Here is a 17,798-nt window from a genome sequence, read left to right on the forward strand (position 1 = left end):
AGAAAGCAACAATCACAGTGGAACAGGGAGAGGAGCAACTCAGAAGCCCAGCTCAGCCTGAGTATCTTATTTAGAAATTCAGTAATTGATTCCACAAACATTTAGTTGCATTTTTATTATGGTTCAGGCACAGTGTTGGGTGGTCAGGATATAATTCTTATCTTGAAGGAAGTCACAGCCCATGAGGTTTTACGGTATGACAGCTGGGTTGTCTTTAGCTGTTTATTTATAGACAGAGTTTGATTCTTTGTCTACTGCATGCTTCATCCAAACTAAGCTTTCTTTACTCCAGACATTAGAAAAAGAAAATAAGGCAACTCTAAATGTCATATAATATGAAAGTGAAAACAACTTCCCTCCATCCAGGCCAACACTCTTGGTCCCAGCATGACCTAGTTCCTTCCCTTGGAGGTCGTGGCTGGCTGCAGATATGGTCTTTTTTTGTTCCTGTCAAGGGTGTACTGGTTCACTGGTGGAGTTCAGTCTCAGGCACATGTACAAAATTAGGAGCTGTGTTTTCCTTACATGACAACCATTGAACATTTCTTGTTGAATTGGGGTTCCTGGAAACCCCAGGTTGTGAATTAGTAAATAAGAGAAAATGTTATCTTTTTAATTTAGAGGCATGAACAGATTGCCATTTTCTGCTGATGCCCTACGTATTAAAATTTGTGTTTGGGGAGAGCATTCTCTATATGTAACCATTTCTTTAAAAAAAATCTGTGGATTTGCGAAATTCAGTTACTCTCTAGATTTTGTCCATAAGAGCCCCCATCACTTCAACTAATGTCCTGAAGGGTTTAAAAATCAGCATTTTGACATGACTATTGTTCTGAGAGGATTTACGCTTATGATCATCTACTTGTGTTGAGTGCTATCCTTATGTTAGCTTTGCATTATGTTAAATTGTGCAGATAATGATGTCAGTGGTTGTCCATGGTTACAAGAATGAAGGCCTCTTTTTCATGTAAAAAAATCACACTACCATTATTAATAAATAGTGACAGGAAGACACTATGAATACAATACCAATTTGACATTAATTTATTAATTGAAAATTAGTATTAACTGCATTTATTTATCACATGTGTGAGACACTTGAGCAGGCTGTTACAATGGTTGGTGCACAGAGGGTGGGCTCTGCGGCCCCTGAAACAACTCTGCAGCTCTCTGAAGTCCTTGGCTTTCAGGCAGGGAGCTGCAGCTACCACATTGCTTCCCAGCTTTGTTTTCTTCGCTTCCTTTCTTTGAAGAGCTTTTTAACAACCAACAGGCATGATGCTGGAGCTACACATTCTACGCCAAGGAAAGCATGCTTAATCATTAAAGGAAATAAAAAAATCCAATAAAGCCAGAAATACAATTTGACCACTTTGGTACAAGCAAAGCAATGACCGTTTAATGGCCAATAAATTTAATTGTGGAGATGACAATTTTTTATAGCAGTAAATGTGATTACACTTTGGTTCTGTGTTTCCACGGCCAGCTGTGAAAAGCCATTTGTCACCTGCCTGGCTGTCTTGGTCACCTGCTCTGCTCTCACGGTCAGAGGCACTGCTAACCAGCTCAGAACCAAGCTCACTTAATTGACTCCAGTGAAGTTCTAACAGGTCACCTTCTGCACAGCTGCTATTTTGGGAAGAGAAGCACATTGAGCTTATTTAAGCTTTGAGTTCTTAGGTTTCACTAATGTGGAAGGTAGATATTTGGCTTAATGTAATTTCAAATAATATGGAGTCTCGAGTGACAATAAAGTTTTTTTAATTAGGCTGGGATATGGGTGGCTTCAAGGTAGCTGAGAGATCTAGGCATAAGTCTCTACTTCCATTGTTAAAATGCCAGAGTAAGAACTTTCTTTTAGACAGCTGGAGATTGAGTCTGTCAATATTCTCATTCTGGGTTATGTACCACTGAGGGTAACCATTCACTTCTATACAGTACAGTCTGAAGGAGTTTACTGGGCTCTTTGCTGAAGGCCAAGTTTTAACTGGGGAAAGCGGCTTGAGCACAGTGAGGGCTGAGAGGTGTGAGAGGGAAGAGGTGATAAAGGAAGAAGGATTAACTAGGAGTAGACACAGGCAGTGACTACTGGCATGTGACATTTCTTTCTTTTTGTAGAAAGCAAGGAGAATATATAATTATAGACCCAAGTATGAATATCGCCCCTGGCACTTCATACATGTGTGAGATGTCACATGTGTAAAATGGTGGTAATGCTGTTTCACAGTCATCACTTTCGGAGATCCGATATGTGCTAAGTATGGCATGATGATATTTTCTGTTGCCCTTATCTCCTCTTTTTTCCTTTTCCTCCTTAGCCCTGGTAGATGGAAACCCCTATAATAAGGAGGTGATGTTACTAGAAGTGTGTGTGTGTGTGTGTGTGTGTGTGTTTTACTATAAGCAAGATAAGGGTTTGACTGCTTTGTAGATATCCCACTCTGAAGGTTTCACAGGAGCTGAGCCTACCAGGGCCAGGAATATGGTAACTAAAGGGGTGGACTGTTTTGTCATTACCTGAGGTTGCATCCTGGCTTTATCACTTACTAGTCATGAGACTTTGGGTCAGTTACTCTCTCTGGACCTCAGTTTCTATAAAAAAGATAAAAATAACATGTCCATCTTCTTGATTGAGCCTGAAACCATCTGAGACTATTCCATGCAAAGATAGTCGACACATAGAAAAGACCAGAGGAAGAAGGAAGAAGGAGGACACCAGAGAAAAACATGGACTACAGATGGCCAACTGTGGCTAACTTGATGAGACTATAAATAAATGTAAATGCCATTTTCTGTAGTCTGTGTGGCCACAATTGGGACTCTTCTTGGAGGTGATCTGGATTGAATACTTGGTAAATCAGGGCTGTCTCATATCATTATGCTCTTATGATGCGTTCTTTTGGCCCTTCTAATACTGAATAACTCCTTCAGGTGTCTGCACTGTCTGCTCTCTCTACCGATGGCATTTGCCATAGACTCTTCAAAGCAACCCCTCTCTCATCATTCACATCTTGCCTCAAATGTTGTTAGCCCCTCCCAGAGGCCCTCTGAATAGATGTGTTAGGGCAAAAACTAAATTAGCTGATGTAAAAATGAGATTTCCAAATATAACAATGTTCTCTCACAGGTAGTAGTCCAGGCCTTTGGGGGATATTTTGACTCCCTGAAGTCACCTAGGGACCTCACTTCCTTCTATCTTGTTTCTCTGACATCTGTTGGGTACTGTCCTCACCTACTTAATAAGCAACTTTAAGCAGCTGAGACAGAACTTGCACACATCACTTGCACTCCCCTCTCACCGGCAAAAGCTTAATCACATAATTGCACCTAGCTGGAAGGGAGTCTGGCACTAAAACCTTCTGCTGGGCAACAGTGTCCTTACATTCAGAGGCTATCATTTGAGCCACAGGTGGCCATTATCCATACCAAAGGGCATTCCTATGTTGTCAGGCTGAACTTTATCTGGAAACTTATTTTCCCATTTCTCCCAGAATTATGCTGTATTGAGCTTCTATATTATTTGGACTCATTTTCTAATTTTAATTAATACTGGCAGCACTGTTTGTTTTACTCTTTTCCCTTTTCATTGAATTTATTGAGGTGACACTGGTTAACAAAATCATACAGGTTTCAGGTGCACAATTTTACAACACATCACCTGTACACTGTATTGTGAGTTCACCACCTCAAGTCAAGTCTCCTTCCATCACCATTTATCTCCACTATGTAATGATTTTGTTTTAGTTTTTCAAGAGACCCCATTGGCACACTAGAGATCTAAGTCAAATTACCTGCATATCTTTATTTTTATTTATTTATTTTTGCCATTATTTTTATGGAATACAGACTTATTGTCTTTAAGTAATTTGAATATAGTGTTTTCAATGTTTGGTTTTTTAGTTATATATATATTTATTTAAAGCACAAAGTTGTAACTTAGAATGAGAAGGCTATAAATGCACATGTACATATTACCATAAATCTAAAACTATTTTATAAAAAAAGAACTCAAATAACTATATATTTTGGCAATATAGCAGTATTGTAAGATAGCCACATACATTTTTATTATGCAGTACTGACCCAAAATGAATATTTCAGATTTCATTTTCTTTTTTTTTAATTAAAGAATTTATCTATTTATTTTTAGAGAGAGGGGAAGGAAGTGAGAAAGAGAGGGAGAGAAACATCAATGTGCAAGAGAAATGTCTATTGGTTACCTCTCGCATGTCCCCAACCAGGGACCTGGCCGGCCACCCAGGCATATGCCAAGACCGTGAATTGAACCAACGACCTTTCAGTCTATAGGACAACACCCGATCTATTGATCTACGCCAGTCAGAGCATGTTTCATTTTCCATCTTTTTGGGAGCAGTCTCCTTTATCAGGGTCCCCACAGGGATGTCCATGGCCATGGCTCTGTGTCACCTTGCATAAAGACTCTGTGTACCCACCTGTGCTTGGAGGGAAAGACCAGATTCCAGCCCCTTCCTCTGAGAGAGAAGGTATCCCTCCTGCCCAACGTCTCCCATCATACTTCTCGAAGCCCTCACAGTACGTGGTTGATATCTAAATACAGAGTCAGTTTCCTTTTCTTACGCTGCTCAGAGAAGGGCAGGTGTCAGTTCAGTTCTGTCAAATCAGTATAAAAAGTTTGAAATAAAAATCACTCAAACAGTGGCCACTGTGGAAATATCAGTGGACACCAGTGCCCAACTGCTTGTTCAAGGCCCTTTGTACACATGATCTACAAGCCTCACATTTTCACAAGGTTGGGATGTTCTTGTTCCCATTTGTTGAGTCTCGCGATCAAAGTCAACAGGGCTTCCTGACCCCAAATCCAGAGCTCTTTGCCTGCCCAGAAATCCCTGGAGGGAAACCAGAAAGAACTCAGATCTGCACTTGTGATCATTGGGTAAGAACAGACAAGTGGCTTTGGGTCAACTTACAGCAGGGAGACAGCAGTTCCCCAGGCATTGTCAAGACTCCTGGGCTGCCACGTCCCGAGGGGAACAGGAAGGTGGACATCTGAGGGCAGGAGCAAAGACCTACAAGCCAATGACTTAAATGGGCAGTGCTAGAATTTCCCAGATCATCCAACAGAAGTCTGTAATCTAAAACCAAGGGCTCAAGGAATTAATTGCTTGGGGCTGCTTGTATTTTCAAAGAGCAAAGATCAAAAAGTCTGCCCCCCATCTCTGCCCTGCCTGCTTCAATACAGGTCAAAGTTCAGACAGCATGCACAGTGGCCCAAAGAAAGGACAGGGGCAGGGTCCCTGGGCTAGAGTAGAATGCTCAGAATGTCACAGAACACAGCAGGATGGGCGGAGGTGGGTGTGGGGATGACTTTTTCAGGACTCTCCTGCTTCCCTGTCGCCACCCAGGAATTCACAGTGAGGGGAGCTGAGCTCTGTGCCTCCTGCTCTGGACAGAGGCAGCTGTTGGCAGTTCAATGTTTTTGATTGTTTTCCTACTCCTTTGTACTTTTATATTTCCCATAAAAAACATACCCCAAATGGGAAGACCTCCTCAATGATCCTAGACTCTCAGGGTACTCTCACCACCAGTTCTGTAGACTGTTGGCCCTTGTATCAGGGTTGGCTGTGGACGGGGCTGTCCCTGGTCTTGGCCAGCTGTCCCCTCAGCCCTTGAGGCCAGCAGGGAGCTCTGCCCTGGGTTCCTCCATGTGGCTTTTAGTCATAACCTCTGGACATAAAGGAACCCAGCTGCCCAAGGATATCCTGCCTGGGCCACTGAGATCATTTCCTGAAATTAATGTCACAGCAGTTTTCTTAAAAGCCTCTTAAGGATGAATAAAACAAAACAAAAATCAACAACAGAAAACTCCCAACAAAACCCTCTCTCATATCCTCTAATAGGCAGATCACCTATTGGGCTATGTTTTGAGTGAAGGGGAGTAAGAAAGCAACCAGAAAAAACACAAGTGGCATCATCCTTGGGAAAGTGGACCGGTCCTCCCTTCATCCTCACCGCTTGCCCTGGGCTGCACTGTTTACTCATCCTGGACTCTCCCCGTGGCTCCGGGGGAAGCAGAGAGCACCAGCTACTCCAGGGCAATGCAGACATGGATTTTTCCTTTCCACAATGGCCAGATCAGATTTTCTAAACTCAATGGAAGGCTGCCCTTGGGAGGTATTAGCTGAAATGTGTTCATGGGCCTGGGTCACTGTATTTTAAATTAACTGGGACTGTGTGTGTGCAGGGGAGGGAGTGCTTATAGAACCGTATGGCTCAGTGCAGGCTACTCTGAATCTTTAGACCACTTTGAATCTGAAAACAAATCCCCCTATTCTTTCCCAAAAGAAAAGGGTAATGACTCGGAATTAGCCTCTTCCCTGATGATTCATTTGGTACATTGCATTTAGTAGCGTAACTCATATTTTCTTTGGGCAAAATCATGACCTGGACATGCTAAGTCCTGCAGGGGAAGCAAATACAATATTAAGCTTTTGAGGCTGTGGAGGGAAGTCAGTATACACTTCCCCAACTTACCCAGGCCACTTCTGAAACAGGCTGGTTTTATTTCCTCAGTCTATGCACATGTCAGAGGGCATTTCTGTAACTAATGAAGATTCCATGAATAATGAGGGACACTTCCCTCCGGATGCTCAGTTTTGTGACACCTTTGTGTAGTTTGCATGTTGGGCCCTGAAGACAGGGAGCTGCAGAAAGCTAGGGTGAGGGCTGGGAGCAGGGGTTCAGCAGTATCTGGCAGCTGCAGAATGTTGGGTTTGGGAAGGTGACATGTAGTGGCAGGAGTCAAGATTGGTGGCACTGGCTGGGCCTCGTTGCCTTTTCTTTTGTCACTGGTGACTTGCCTGTAGCAGGTTGACTGTAGAGGTTTTCTGTCTCAGTGAGGCTTTCTAACACAGCTTTTGCAAACTTGGTGGAAGAGGTCTCCCTGCAGCCACAAAAGCTAGCGATGCAGAAAAGGATGCACTCAGGCACCATACCTGTTGGGCACCACAAGCCCAGAGGAGCAAAACGTCTCCCTGGGTATGGGCACCTGGCTGGTAGAGAGGACAAGTCAATTGTTCATCATATGTTTTATCCATGAGCATCTCGGGCAGCTCCTTGCACACATCCCAGGCCAGCTCCCGCAGCCCCCTCAGGTGGCTGTCAATAGTCACCCTTGTTATGCCTGTGGTTGTGTACTAGATCTGAGCTCAGATGGCATCCTTCAGGAGCAGCAGCTTCTCTGAATCCACACAGCGGCCTTGTGGCCGGTGATGGCTTTCACAAAACCCAGTGCCTCTGGAGAGGCCAAGGGAATGTTGTTCCCCAGCCCTTCTGAATCAGCAAATGGAGGTGCTCTCATAGGTGGACACAGGTCTGCAACAGAGCCTGTAGAAGGCCAGCTGGAGGGCCATCTGAATCAAGCACTGGGCTGCATTTCTGCTTCTTAATGAAAGTTTTCATGTAGTTGTCAAACTTCTAAACAATGGAGTTGAGATCCTTTACTATTTGTTGAAGATTTTCTGTCGAAGAGTTTTAAGAGGCTTGGGATTGCCAGGAGCATTTCTACCTCAGCCCCCAGAGGGGCAGCAGCTCACTGACAACTTAGGCTTGGACCAGCTTCTTGCTGCTGCTCATCCTGTGGGGGCTTGTTATGCCAGCGGTTTGCCTGGTTCTTGCTGCTGCCTCTGCGTTGAAGGAGCTGAGCTCCAAGTCCCTGGGGCGTCCCGCCAGGCACAGCAGGCAGATGCAGGGCTTGGTCATGATCATGTGCAGTGGGTCCCGGCTGGTGGAGTCCTGGGCTCCAGGAGGGAGGGCAGGACTAGAGTTACCTGAGGAGCAACTGGGGTTTGTGGCTCCCGGACAGAGAGCTGAAGGGACAGAGCCAGGATCCCTGTGCTGAGTCCCTCTCCCACACCACAGTTGCCATCTTTCTTACCTGCATATCTTTACAGTAGAAATCTGGTCAGGGCTTGCAAAATCCAGGGAGGTGCTCACTTGGCTTTTGCCTTCTGGATTCCTGGCTTTTTAGTGAATCCTATCTATAACTCAAGACTGCAATTCTACTGCCTGTGTGTTTCTGTACTGCCTCCCTCCCACCCCACCCACCACCACCCAGTACCTGAGCACAGAAGAGGCTCCACATGGTTCTATACCTTCTGCTTCCATCAGCCTTTACAAACTGATCAGAGTTGGCTATTTGCCATCTTGCTTCTTGCAATTTTAGCTTGGGAGGCTCTCCACCAAGAATACACACATGTCTTTTTAGAAAGGAAGATGGCTTATTCATTCAGAAAGTTTTCAACACCAGGGTTTATAGCCTATCTTAGTTTTTGCAGTGTTTGAGGTCAGCTTCAGTTTTTTTAGCAGGTGCTCATCACACTACAAATAATTACATAAATACTAGCTCAGCACCTCATGTATTGCCTGGCATATAATAGGAGCTTGATAAATATTTGTTGAATGAATTAATAGATGAACACTTCATAGACATATACTTTTCAGTACCATTTTTGATAGATGTTATCTGTACTTTATAATTGCCCTGGGCACAGTGATAAGAAAGCTTTATAGCAGTCACCTGTATAACCAACTGGCCTGGGAAAAATCACCAAGCACCATTCAGGGCTATTTGGAACCATTAAATATTGACCTTGCCTTCTGGGCAGCAAGGAATACAAGTATCCTCACAAGAGGATACTATAATTTCTCTCCTCCTCTGCTCCATTTCATTAAAATTACAATTTAAAAACTTGACTGTGTCCCTGGGGCACCCTGCAGCTTTTGGTGTTTTACGTGATTTCTTTGTTCAGAGCACAGGTAATTTCATGGCATGAACGGCTCAACCACTCTTTCAAATACAGTGGCATTTTGTTAGATTTTGAATGGACTTTCACATTTTGTCTGTTTTGGGATGGCAGCAATGATCTCAGTTTCATCTAATTTTGAAATAATATCGGAACCAATGTATGCAAAAATAGAGACCATCTGAATTTAAGATTCAGGAGAGAGTTTCTGAGCTATAAGGGGTCACACAAAGTTACATAGTGCCAAATACTTTCACATCATTATCTAGTCTAATCATGTCAAAGACAGCCTCAACATCTTTCCTCTTCTATAAATTATCCAATATTTACAGGCTTTACCTTTTATTTTGGTGCTGTGTGCATCTATTTAAGCACATCTTATAATTTTAGCAATTGCTTAATCACTTATTATAGAATTGATTGGTTATATTACATGAAGGACTTGCCCAAAACAGGGGCTGTCTCATTCATATTATATATTGCTCTGGGGCTGACACAGACCCTAATGCAAAATGTGTCTATTGAAAGAAAGAATGAGTAAATCACACACACACACACACACACACACACACACACACACACACACCCCCCAAACAAACAAACACCCCAGTCATATCCTCTCCTTTATGGTATCTATTCTACTAAATTTGAGGAGGAATATGTGCTCCTTTATGATGCTATGTGTTAGAATTTTACCCCAGTTAACAGTACAGAGGAAAAAAGCTAAACAGTGAACAAAAGAGCAGGACAACTGTATAAGCTAACAAGCTAGACTTGTGTAGTTGCTTGGGTGCTGGTAGAAAACACAAGGTTCCCAAGCCAGAGAAAAAAGGCTTTATTATTTTCTGTAAAGTCAGTGGCAAAAGTTGCATTAGTTCCACAAACCCTAAATTCCACATGGCAGCAAAGGGGTTTAGGTAGAGCCTTCATGTTTTGTGGGGCGTACCACAAGAAGGAGCTCTGAGATTAGGGAATCTATTGCTCTTAAAGCAAGCAGCAAGCAAGTTTGGTCTATGACCACAGGGAGAGCAGCAGAGGTCCAAACAGTGGACCTCTTCACTTTGCAGAATTTCCAGCTGCACAAAAAATCCTGAGAAGTAGCACAATGGCACTTCCACACAGTGAAAGAATGAGCAGGACTTCGCAATTTTGGCCTACACAGCAAGACATGTAGGGAACGCAAGATGCCTGTGGCAGATGAAATGCAGCACCAAGGAGCTGGAATATACTTTCATGTGATAGTTACTTTGCAGAGAAGACTGAGGTTCTGAGAATTAAAATTACTTGTTCAAGGTTATGCCTGTGATGTTTTCAGGAGAGAAACCCATTTCTTTAGACTCTACTAAAACTCTTTCCTTGACACCACCATTGTCTCTCTCCATAACTTTTGTTGCTTATATCCCTTAGAGCTGTATCACAATTTTCAACTGCTAAACAAGATTTCCTTACTTGTGTCTTTGCTTTATACTATGAAAGTGAGTGTTATGATTTTGTGGTGTAGTACTTCACAAAGCATATTGTATTGAAAACTGTGCAGGAAAAAGGCTCCATGAAAAATTGTTTAACCCTCACATCTCTTTAGGACCTAGTACATACACTGGCCCACCGTTAGAGATTCATAGCACAGAGACAGCACAGCATAGAGCCTAAGAGCATGGGCTCTAAAGTCAGAGAGGTTCGGCTTCAATTGAGATCTGCTCATTGGGTTTATGCTCCTGAGCATGGTGATAAAATCCTATGAGTCTTAGTTTTGCCCTCAGGAAAATGTAGCTGATTATATCTATTTTACAAATTTGGTGAAAAGATTTAGTGAGGTGATTTATTTAAAATGCTTGGCACATTGTCTGCCATATAGCTTTTAATATGGCTCAAGAGGTAGCCATAAGTAATGCAAAATAAAGGCTCTGAGAAGCCCTGCCTTAAAGAATCCCACCCAACATTAAATAAGCGTTTCTTAAATACATTGCCTGGGTCTAGTCCTCTGAAAGATCCATTTAAGGAAAATTTACTGGGAAGCCAAAAAGATTGCCTCATTTAGAGATGGTTAGACCCAGGAATGAAACTCTACACAGAGGAGCTAAATCTTATAAATAATTGCCCTAATATCCTTGGATTGCTGTTTAAAACATAAAAAGTTTGGCTTTTGTGATGCCCTTAAACTCAGGTCAGGCTTCTCAGCAGTTTCTGAGATGTTAAAACATCACTGCTTATTGATTTAACCGTATTCCACCAGAGAAGCCGATCTCATTCTACCACCGCAGGAGAAATTCTTCTGGTAGCAGGTTCAATGAATCTTCCTTCTGAGGGCATGCAGCTGGTGATCTGAGCAAACGTGCCTCTCCAGAATGCTAAATACTCTTCCCAGACACAGGTAAACAAAGGTGGAACCCAGCAGTCAGGCCTTTCTGCCCTCAGTGACAAAAGAGCTCTTTGAGCTTCTGTTCATCCAAATTCCCTGGCTGGAATTTAATGAATATTGTGGGTCCTGAGCTCCCGAGCTTCTTGGGGGAATCTTTCTGTTTAGAAAACTCTTAGTTGAAAGGTCAAACACACAAGAAAGCCATTGTCAGTGCTTCTGAGCCTCTGACCTTCACTGCCAGGGTGTACTGGCTTATAAGAGCTAATTATGCATCCCTCTCATCAACTCTGTTCAATGATGTCTTGTTGAAGGCTTAAAATAGACATGGGTGGGAGTTTTTATACCAAAGAAACAGCAAATGCTATAAATCTGAGCTTCTCCCCCCCCCCCCCCCCAGCCTGTTCATTAGCACCCTGCCACCTCACTCCCTCAAACGTGCCTGGGTGCTTTCCCAGTACATTCACCCCCCTGTCGCACCAGTATCACATTGGCTGGCTGTCTTGCCCACTTGACTCCAGAGCAAAAACTGTATTTTCATTCGTCCATATGTTTAACATCTGGCACATTGGCAGGCATTCATTCTGTAAAGGTGACTGAATCCTTAAGTGAATTAAAGGTTTTGTGAAACCATCACTTCTATGGGATCAAGTTTTCTGTGAGAAATGGGAAGAATTGTGTATGTATGTTGCTCTATATTATTAAGCAATCTCGTCAGGTCCATTGGAGTATTTATTCTTGGATTATACTATAGCGTCTAGAGCTAGCCCAAGGATAATTCATATGTATCTTTGTCCCCGGATCAGAATTCACCTGACAGCTATGGCATCACCTGTGTGGCCATTGGTGGGAGGAAAGCAGAGCTAAATCTAATTGCCTTCCCAGGCTACTAACTCCTCCCTTTCACTCAGAATCTGAATAGAAATGCTTCCTCTTCAGCAAGATGTTGAAGTTACAATTTTTGATAGAATCACAAATTGTTCCTTAAGACTGTCCTGGGTCAGTAAGGTTTGAACGAGGATAACCTCTTGAGGACTTTGTTGTCAGGAATCACTGTTATGGTTTAAAGAGGGTGATGTTGACATTTGCTATGACCAGGACTGGCATTTTAAAGTAGTGAGAATTGAACACAGAAACCATTGCTTAACCCATAATAATATTCAATTGTAGATTAAAATAAAATGAAACCCCAGAAAGGGAAACGACATCCAGTTGTACTATGAGGATGGACAAGTGATTTTATGACCATATAATTCCTGGTACTGTACACACTGAGGTCAATGATATTGGCCATTGCTTTCTGTGACTGGTATTGAGAGAAGCTCATGCAGTTCTGATGACAATGAAAGAGTTTTATTAGAAATTATAAAAGAAATCTTTTATTCTATGCTCACTCTGGTGCCAGACCTGTGCTAAGTGATTTACATACATTATTTAATCAGCACAACCTCATGAGGGAGGAATAATTATCCTTATTTTACCAGTGATATAATTGAGACCCAGGCTGGTTGAACTAGATGTCTATGATCACAAAGTTACTGAGAGGCAGACTGGTGCTTACATCTGAATGTGTCTCCCACCAAAGTCAAAGCTGTGAACCAATATGGTATATGGCCTTCCATTTCACCACAAGATTAAAAAAATGGTAAATTACATATATATGTATCTTATTATATATATATATCTGTATCTTCATTTTTGAGGAGAGGTTCAAGATGAAATATCAGTAACATTCTAGAAAGGTCCTTTTTGAAATTATTGTTTTTTTATAGTCCAGAATTTCCATTCTTTCCATGTGTTAAATGTCTTGCGAATTTATATAGTATGCATTTTGGAGGACATGTACGTAATAAGGGAAGCCATAATATTACTTGAATTAAAGTTGACGGGCTAATATTCTAGGCCTTTCTCTGTTTCCGTGTGACTTTGGTCTTATTACAGGAGGAACAGACCAATTTGTATGGGCTTAGTGTGTATAGTAAGAGTAGGGCTTTTTGGAGTCAAATCTAAGTTCATATCCTAGCTGTGGTATTTACTTTCTGTGTCACCTTAAGCAAACTGCTTAACTTCTCTGATCCATAGTTTCTTCATCTATAACATGAAAACAATAGTATCTACCTTATAGTTCCTTTTATGGATAAGACAGGATACTCTGCATGAAACCCAAAGGTAACATATTAGTGTCATTTTAAATGAACAGAAACCCTACAACAACATGGTTTAAATAAATGTAAAACTTTCCTATGTCTCTTAAAAATCACCTCTAAGTTTTGGGGTGGTGGAGAAGCACATCCTTAGAACACAGGAAAATACCTTTAAAATTCTCTCTTCACTGTTGATACTTTTAAAACTCTCCACTGAAGAAAGAGCTCTTCTCTAAAATTCTGCTCTCATACTCTCTCTTGATATCAAGGAATAATGCCTCCCAAACCAACCCACACAGGTAGTAACTTCCATTCTTCCACAATTTTTATTTTTCTCTCCTGAAAGCTCTTTGTCTGTTTTTTAGTGTAACTCTTCTCTCTAACCTCCCCGACCCCCATCTACCTATGCTTTTATCTGGATTCTTCTCACAACAAAGCTCCTTCTCCCACTATATGAATCAGCATAACAAAGCAGCATAGAAAGTAGTGAAGAGCAGGGTCTCTCGAACTACTAAATTCATAATTTCTCAATTTAATCCCAACGCTGTTAGTTACTAGCTATGCCTTATTTCCTCCCCTGTAAAATAGAGAATAGTACCTACATTATAGGCTATAAAAAAGATCCATATGCATATAGTGGCTTAGACTAATATGTAGCATATAGTAAGCACTGTTTATATTATACATGAAAATAAAAAAATTGCAAGACATTCTCTGCTGTTGCAGGATGGCACTATGGAATAGAGGGACCAAATGGGATATTTTTCTAAAACATAAATTGCTAAGGAGATAAAGGTCAATCTTTTGTCCTGATTCTCTTCTAGCAGATACAGTATTTCCATCACCTGTTCAACAATTAATTTGGCACTATCTCAGATCCTTTTTCATTCATTTGAGTTAAATTGTTTTACCTCTTGAATGAATCCTGAGGCAATTAGTAGTCAGCAAGCTGTCCTATAAGAGAATATCTTCAGACAACTTCAGCTCAGATATTGCTAAGCTGCAATCATAGCATAAGAATAGCAGAAAATTATACTTCAGCCCTTTGACAATATCCTTCCCTCCTTCCCTCCTTCCTTCTTTCCCTCCCTCCTTCCTTCCCTCCTTCCTTCTTTCCTTCCCTCCTTCCCTCCTTCCTTCCTTCCACATAAATATATTGAGCACCCATCATGAGATAGGCACTAAAGATGCAAGAAAGAGCAAAATCAACACTCCTTACTCTCATAGTATATACTATGAAGGAAATAAGACATTTACCAAATCATCTTCTGGACAAATGTAAAATTATAAATAGGAAGGGAAAGAGTATGCATGCCAATGTTAGGAGGACCTTATGCCACAGGCATAATAATAGAGTCTGACCTATAACGTGAGCTCTGAGGAATGTGTGGTGCTCAAGCCCATGATGGGGTTTTGGTGCTCTGTCCCCTACTATGTAGTTTTCTGCCGAGGGGGGCTGTGCTTACAAGGAAAAGAGGCCAAATGGAGAATGAAGTGTCAAGTCCGCTGGGCTTCTCTGGTGCATTGTGCTAGAGCACCAAGGTTATAATGGGAAATCTGGGCAGGGCTTCCTTCTCTTTCCTCAACGTAACAGGTGAGTCCATGGCAAGGGCTCTATATCACCCAAGTTAGACATGTGTATGAGCTGCTAGCACTGGGAGCACAGGTGAGGCAGGAACAGCCTCCAGAAGGCAAGCCTTGTCTGCCAAGTGCTTAGCCACTGTGGCTTGGTAGCAGAAGTAGGAAGGTTTCTGCTATGCTAGAGTGAAGTAAGTATGGGAGGAAGACAGCAGCCTCTGCTTCAGTCACATGCAGGGAGTGGAACGGAAGGTCATGTGCTTTCTTGGGGGGAGGGGACATCATCAGTATCCAAGTGCCTCTCTGGGAAGGGGCTCTGAAGGGGACAAGGAGAAGTATAAATGTGGGCAGTTTCCTACCTTGTATCCTAAGGTATACAGATACCTGAGGGGAGAGAATTGTTACCTCCCTCTGCAGTGAGTGGAAGTTAAAATAAAATGTGTGTGTGGTGGGTGGGTGGGGGCGGTGGAACACTCTAGGCTGGTAGACACATGCAAAAGAGATAGAAAGTGTATGGACATCAAGGAACAGAGAGAAAATCTGTCCATTAGGACTGCAGAAGAAGAGAGTGGACGTGACAGCGGTGGACGTGAGCCACAGAGCAGGCAGGGCTAGACAATGCTAGGCCTTGAAACCCATTCTGAGGAGTCTGGTGTCCTACCAACAACGGGAAGCTCTGGGAGGATTTGCCTCAATTTTCCCCATCTTATACAAGCAGAGGATCATTTCTAAAATCTTTTTCTGCTCTTAAAATCTACTATAGCCCGGGCTGAGTGTCTCAGTCAGTTGGAGCATTGTCTTGTATACCAAAAAGTTTGTACATTCAATTTCCCATCAGGGCACATACCTGTGTTATAGGTTCAATCTCGAATCAGGGAATGTATAGGAAGCAACAAATTGATGTTCTCTCACATTAATGTCTGTCTGTCTCCTTCTCTCTCTTTCCCTCCTCTAGCTCTAAAATCAATAAACATATCCTCAAGTGAGGATTTTTTTAAACAGCTATCATAGAGGCCATGATCTAGGATGAACATATGTCCTGACTTGCCTGGGAATGTTCTAAATTTCTGCCTGTTTTCCCAGCTCAAAATTGTTCTAGGTTGGATGGTAAATTATATGGCCACCTCAGTGTACTTATAAAATGTGTAGGCTGCGGAACCACTCTGCCTTGGTTAATATTCTGGCTCTCAAATTTCCTAGCAGTGTGACCTTGGGAAACCACTCTGTTCCTTGCATCATCTTTAAAATGGGCTAATATTAAATCTACATTTAGGGGTCTGTAAGGATTAACCTATTAACATACATAAAATATGTAAGATTACGTGGAATACCATAGATGCTTAATAAAAGAGTCATGATCATTTTTATTGCATGTTTTTCTATTTCCTCTTACTTGCGTTGTTTTGGAGTAACACCTAGAAATTTCTTATTTAATTCCACTGAATTTGCATTTTATAATAGTAATGATAGGGTTGGTCAGAGGTCCAATAACGTGGGAGGATGCCAGTTAAAACAAGCCATCATTGCTTCAGTATATGCTATACTATGTGTCAGCCCTCTACTAAGATGTTTACAGACGGTTTTTTAACCAGCCTCTGAGCAGCATGCATCATGGGCCTAATTTGTAAACAAGGGCCCGGGCTCAGGGAGATTAAGTATGCATTTAGCATAACAAAGCAGCAAAGTGGAGATTTGATCCAGGATCCCTGATCTAAACAGCGCACTCTGTGCTCCTTGGAAGCCAGCCTTGGAGTCAAGGCAGTGCTGAGTTACTCTCAGGAGCCAATCATTGCTCCTAATCCATTTGTCTAAACTTCCTCCCATTCATACATATTTATATTTTCAGTCTGTGTCATTCCCTGGGACAAAAGAAAAGAAAACATTCTTTAAGGCTGCCATTCACTATGCACAATAGGAAAGGTCTAATTTAATTGGCCTGAAACTTCTTCCTCTTTCTCTCCTAAAGGGCTTTCTTGTCCTTTGTTGTCAGAATTGGATGAACAAGTCAGAGTTCTGCTTCTACAGGATGGTCATGATGTTACAGTTTCTGAGCATATCTTTTCTCGACCTTGCTCTTTCTTTACTGGAGAGCCGTAACCTTTTCCTTCTGTCTTCATGTGTCAGTCCCAGCTTCTCAACCTCATCTGTGTCTATGTTGAAAGTATAAAGTTGTAGTGTATAAAGTACAAGACTGAATACATGCACTTTATGTTTTGTTGCTTGAAAGGTTATGTACCTGAGAGCATTAAAAGGTTAGGCCTTATGTATTCAACATGAGAATCAATATTTCTTTTGTAGTGACCCTTTAATCTATAGTTTTTACTGAGGAAAGGTGTTATTTTCTTTGGAGTCAAGAGATGCAGAGTGAAATCTTGGTTCTACCATTTACTTACTGTGTGTCCTTCAGCAAGTCATTCACTCTCTTGTTTTTGTTTTCCCCATTGGGACATCTACATGAAAGACCTGGATGCGTTGTACCTGTGGAACATAGTTGAAAGCCACTTAACAGCCACTCTATCATTGGCACCTCTCAGTAGCCCATAGCTGTAGGGAAACTTGGTTACAGAGCTGGGAAATCAACCCAGGGCTTCCATTCTTGTATCTAGGAGCAGCTGGTACAAAGGATGAGGCTTATTAGACACACCTGTATTTGGAATCCACATCTAGCATTTTAAGTTTTTTTGTAACTCCTTCAAGACTCAGTTACTTTCTATAAAATCTCTATACAAATATTTCACTCTTGGGAGATGTGGGAAGCAGAATAATAATTCTATGCCCCTAAAAGATGTCTACACCCTAGTCTGTGACTACATTACTTTATATGGCAAATAAGACTTTGCAGATGTGATTGAGTCAAGGATCTTGAGATGGGAAAATTATCCTGGATTACTGTCTTGGGCCCAGTGAAATCACTGGAGCCCTTATGAGAGAGTAGTA

The sequence above is a fragment of the Pteronotus mesoamericanus genome, unplaced genomic scaffold, assembly GCF_021234165.1.
Source record: "Pteronotus mesoamericanus isolate MK-2021 breed Mesoamerican mustached bat unplaced genomic scaffold, CSHL_Meso_final contig_33, whole genome shotgun sequence".
Classification (NCBI taxonomy): Eukaryota; Metazoa; Chordata; class Mammalia; order Chiroptera; family Mormoopidae; genus Pteronotus; species Pteronotus mesoamericanus.